Source organism: Tamandua tetradactyla, chromosome 7 (genome assembly GCF_023851605.1).
Source record: "Tamandua tetradactyla isolate mTamTet1 chromosome 7, mTamTet1.pri, whole genome shotgun sequence".
Lineage (NCBI taxonomy): Eukaryota > Metazoa > Chordata > Mammalia > Pilosa > Myrmecophagidae > Tamandua > Tamandua tetradactyla.
In genome coordinates, this window is record NC_135333.1 from 145,614,015 (window position 1) to 145,620,014 (window position 6,000).

A 6,000-nucleotide genomic window follows, 5' to 3' on the forward strand; every position below is an offset into this window, starting at 1 on the left:
GAGAGCTTCTAAGAGGGCCCCCAGTGATCCTGGCTTCACACTTTTGTGAAATTCCCTCCCTCTGAGGAGGACCTAGATTTAGGAGCTAGCTCCTAATGAATACAGTGTGGCAGAGTAGGATGTCACTTTTGATATTATGTTGCATTTCTGTCTTGTGTACACTTTCTTGCTCTCTCACTTGCACTGTATGGAAAAGTTAACTGAAGCACTGAGGTGCTTCCCTTAGAAAGCCTGCTTGCAAGGTTGGCCCTTGGCTGGTATCTGGGAATTTAGCTGGTAAACAGTGCCACAGACTGATATAAAACTTTCCCTAAAGGATAAGGGTGGCTTACTCCTAGACTGGGCAAACAATATGGTTTATGCTGAACAGCTACTTTCTTTCTGGGAGTCTGCAATTTTGTTACATAGTAGGCAGATGTGGCTGAGTAGCCAGCCACTGTTGAGGATTGAATCACATCCCATACAAAACGCATGTTTAGGCCCCATTCTCTGGTCCTGTGGGTGTGAATCCATTTGTAAATAGGACCTTTGAAGATGTTACTTCAGCTAAGGTGTGGCCTAACTGAATCAGGTTGGGCTTTAATCCAAGTTATTGGAGTCTTTTATACAGAGAATGAAATTTAGGGGGAAGCTGTAGGAAGCAACTAGAAGCTGGAAGTCCACAGAACCCAGAAGAAAAGGGAGATGACCGCTATGTGAGTTGCCATGTGACAGAAAAGCTAAGGAACCCCAAAGGTTGCTAGCCAGCCAGCAGATACAACCCCAGGGGAAGGCAAACCTTCCAGCCTCTGAAACTGTGTGTCAAAAAATTCCTGTTGTTAAACCAAACCATTGTAAGGTATTTATGTTAGCATCCAGGCAACTAAAACAGCCCCCAATAAAAGCTTTAGGTGCTCAGGCTCTAATGGGCTTCCCTGGGTAGAAACAGCACACATATATTGCTGCATTTTCATTGCTAGGGGAAGAGTGTATTCTGTGTAATCCCTCATGGGAGGGAGAAAGCATAAGGAAGACAGCACATAGATTCTTCCAGCTTTATCCTGTATCTGTACCCCTTATGATTCAGCTACGGATACTTACTACTTTACTTTAATAAGTCTTAGCCATTAGTATAGCTATATGTCGAGTCCCAGAGGTACTTCTAATGAATCTTCGAATATAATAAGGGGGTGATCTTGGGGACCCCCAATGCACTCACTCTGATGAAGCAAGCTGCTGTGAGCTGCCCTATGGACTGCCCTACATGGCAAGAACTGCAGGGGGGCTTTGGCTAATAGACATTGAGGCACTGAGGCCTTCAGCCCAATAGCCCATATGAAACAGGGGTCCATGTGAGTGAGCTTGGAAGGACTCCCAGAGCCCAGCCTGCAGATGAGCCTGCTGGCCGACACTTTGATTGCAAGGTGAGAGACCTTGAACCAGAGGCATCCAGCTAAGCTGTGCCTGGATTCCTGACCTACAGAAACCATGACTTTATAAATTCTTGTGTTTTTAGTTTGTGTGTTATCGGGAAATTTGTTATGCAGCGATAGATAACTAATACAACCAGTATGCCTGGAATATAGGGAGCAAGGGGAATGTGGCAGGTGATGGACCCAGAGCTGTAGGGAGGACCTGGGTCATTTAAGGCCTTGTAGTCTATGATGAGTATTTGGGATTTTTATTCCATGGGAGAATTTGGAGCAGGAAAATCTGATTAGTATTGTCTCCTTTAGGTCAGTGCAGTTCAGTCTTGCCTTCATAGTAAAATTACCCAGGGAGCTTTTTTAAAATACCTAAATACCTATACCAGGCCCTACTTTCAAATATTCTGATTCAGTTGGTCCCAAGAGAGGCTCCAGTATTGCTATTTTTAAAAAGCTTCCCAGATAGCTCTGGTGGGTGGCCTGAGCATAGAATCAGATTGCTTCACAGCATCAAACCTATATGGAAGGCCAGAGAGGTTTGCTTTCTGAGTATAGAATCAGAAAAAAATGGAGAAAGTTGCATTTTTTAAGAATAATTATTATATCAAATTAAGCAGGCCTGATGAATCTTCCTTTTTGATCAGTGCTGGAAAAAACTATTAACCCTTGGGTTTCCCCTTTCCATGATAATAATCATCCATCTATTCTGTTCACACAAGGTATAATACTATAAATTAGCCTTCAGTTTTAAAGATGTCAATATGAATCTTTGTTGTTAAAACCTTTTCATAAATTACAACCAATGGTAACAAAAAAAGTCTTTTGTCCTAAACTTCCAAGCAAGAAGAGGAAGTTAACTCTTCACCTACCTGACTATGTTCTAAAAAGAATGGATTTAATATAGTCTATAGATCTATAGTCTATATAAAAGAGAGCAAATTAACAGAAAAGTCAAGATGCTTCCATAAATCTCAGTTTCCCAAAATGTCACTTCTTATGAGACGCACAGACATTAGCATACCAAAACAAAACAAAACCAAAAAAATACTTTCATGAGGCTACAACTATTTTGTATTAAGGTTCACTCTCATTTAGTTGGGCCATACTTTAATTAAAAATACAGTCTTCAAGAGGTCCTACTTCCAGTGGGTTCACACCCACAGGAATGAGGAGGATTAGGATTATGAACATGTATAAATTTGGGTACATAATGTAATATACCACAACATGATCATAAATTTTTCTAAAATTTCTAAAAGTGAGATATTTAAACCATGGCTTCTTTCCTCTCAGACTTCCCATCTATTATACTTTCCCTAGTGTCAGATGACATTGGAAAAGTAATGGGCATTTTCAGAACTCAGGTAAGGAAAGCTAAATTGGGATTATGCCATTTTAACTGTATTATGGAAAGCCATTTTGGAATGTTTTAATGAAATTAGCCAGAAATGACAGATTTATAATTTGGAAATACTTGAAAAGTTCCTTCTTTATATATGTTAAATTTATTGATTTGAAAACTGTGACAATTCTGATAAAATTAATGTTTTATGAAAAAATGGCTAAAGAAGAATAATTTCATTGTTTGTATTATACAATGAAAATAATACAACCAATGAAATTATTCTGACACTGAGAGGCAAATACTAACAAAAAATTTTTTCAGCATAAAACAAAAGCAGTAACTCAAAAAAAAAGAGGGAGAAATCAAACTCTTGGATTGTTGGTAATCCATTTAATGAAAAGGAGTCAATTGCAAGAAAAAAGATTTAAATTTCTCATGGATTTGACATTTATGGTTATTGGTTGTTCCCTCTCAGCTCCAAGTCACCCTTTTTGACTGCTCTTTGAAAACTGATCCTGGGCCTTTTAAAACTTTTTTCTTTGCAAGCTGGCACTGAAACTTTATCAGTAGAAGAAGGTGTTGGGAAGACATTGCAGGAGGAAAGGGAGTTTGCTTCCTGGCATGGGTGTGCTTGGGAAACAACTGCAGCACATGAGATATTTGCTCACAGTTTCTCAAGCACCAGGCACTGAAAGTGCATTTGTCTTCCCCAATCCTGCAGTCTGTGTAGTTTCTCCAGCACTTCACTCAGGCAGCTCTTGCCTCTCCCCAGTGCCCAGCTTCTGTGCACACTGGCATGCAGCTTCCCCAGGCAAGCCCTCCAGTGGTTTTGTAAAGGGGTGCTTTGGGTGAGGCAACCCCCATAATCCATTTTCATCAGCACCTTCCAGGGAAGATTCCAGCAAGTTCCACTGATGGGGTACCACAGCAACTTCTCTGCCATTCAGTAAGCCATAGCCACACCCTCCGACTAAATCTGTTTCTTAGCTTTGATTGGAGGTGAGGAAGTCTTGGGCACTCTATCTCAGCCCTAGGAGTAGCTAGATAGATGGGAAAATGGCTGCTCCCATTTTCTGCTATTTCTACATGTGTTTGAGTTTGCTCTCTTTAGTTTTTTTCATTAAACTTTTCTTATCAAATTACTGTATAGTTTTTCTCTCCTGAGTAGACCCAGACTTATACAGCATGCAATACTGATTGTCTATGAAAATAACACAAAACTCATTATATATAGCTATGAGGACATCAGCCATAAACTGATTGACAACTATGTGGAATCTAAAGAGTACATAGGGCTAGCCATTGCTCAAGAAAACTTAAGTTTACATCCCAAGCATTAAACAAAGTTGGTATTTTCCCAAATTTGACAACAATCCTAAAAATTTGCCCCGCCTTACTAATGGTAAAACTGAAAGAAGGTTTTCTAAACTATCCCTTATAAAAACAACTTTGTTCAATCATGCTAGAAGAAAGATTGAGTTATCTTTCAATTCTCTCTAAGTATAAAATATTATGAAACTATCATTTGAAGGGGTGAATACAGAGGATACAGCCAGAGAGGTAGGAAAGAGTAACAGAGGTGCATCAAGCTGTTGATCATTAAAAATATATTTTCTGGAATTTGAAATGTTTGTGGTAGTTGTCATTTTTTAAAAATTTGTAATGCAATGTGATTCTTTTCTCATTATAAATAAATATTTGCTTTTATATCTAATATGTCATTCATAACTTTGTATCTTTCTCTTAAAGAAGGTCCCCTAGTCATATGGGTTTATACTGCAAACCTGGATCTGGCCCAACTAGCCTTCTTTCCCCCATCTATGTAATAAGGAGGTTTGTTTGGTTCAGAGTGTTCATCAAGGGATACAGACCCTACTCCCTCGAGAACTTTGGTTGGTAAAATGATTTGTGCATGTGAATAGTATGGATCAGGAGAAAAAAACAGGACCTCTTGTCTTGATGAATTTCAGTTCTCAAATTCTAAGACCTCAATGACTTATTCTCCATAGAAATGTCCTCACCTAGCATATAGGAAGGAAATAAAAATGAACCCTCCTCAGATGTTGAAGTAAGTCAGTCTGTTCAAAATATTAAGGTCAGGAGAAGTGGGACTGTTCTACTACATGTGCAATAGAATATCATGTCGGAATGCCCCCCAACTCCTACCACCAAAAGAACAATTTAAAATGCAGACTTCTCTAGTCCTGACATTAGTTAATCAAAGAGACAAAGACATTATTTCTGCAGAGAATAATAACACTTAAGATCCAGATACCCTCAGGAAATATAATCTGTAAATTTAGAGTCACATCAGGGTATCACATGGGTGCAAATATCCTATCCTGTATAAGTTTTGATTGAGAAAATGAGAAAGTGGAAAAGACTGGAGAGTGACTGCAGAGAGAGGAGACTCTTTTCCATGTAAAAAGGGGCAGGGTAGAGAAATTGGAAATAACCATTTCCACTTCAAATGCTGCCTGAAACGTGAAAGCTGGCTGTGCTGGTTTGAAATGACGTATGTACCCTAGAAAAGCAATGTTTTAATCCTAATCCCATTTTGTAAAGGCAGCCATTTTTTCTAATCCCTATTCAGCATTGTATGTTTGAAACTGTAATTAGATCATCTCCCTGGAGATGTGATGTAATTGAGAGTGGTTGTTAAACTGGATTAGGTGATGGCATGTCTCCACCCATTCGGGTGGGTCTTGATTAGTTTCTGGAATCTTATAAAAGAGGAAATATTTTGGAGAACAAAAGAGATTCAGAAAGAGCAGAGCAGAACAACATAGCCAAGAGAAGCAGAGTCCACCAGCCAGCAACCTTTGGAGATGAAGAAGGAAAATGCCTCCCAGGGAGCTTCATGAAACAGGAAGCCAAGAGAAGATGCTAGCAGATGACGCCATGTTCACCATGTGTCCTTCCACTTGAGAAAGAAACCCTGAACTTCATCAGCCTTCTTGAACCAAGGTATCTTTCCCTGGATGCCTGTGATTGGACATTTCTATAGATGTGTTTAATTGGGACATTTTCTCAGCCTTAGAACTGTACACTAGCAACTTATTAAATTCCCCTTTTTAAAGGCCATTCTGTTTCTGATATATTGCATTCTGGCAGCTAACAAACTAGAACGCTGGCTAAAGGACAGGGAAACATTTTTAATAAGAAAAATGTATGCATGAACTTATTCAGTATGGATCAAAAAAGCCATAAATATGCAAAGGGAGGAAATCAAAGCCAACAGGAAATGCT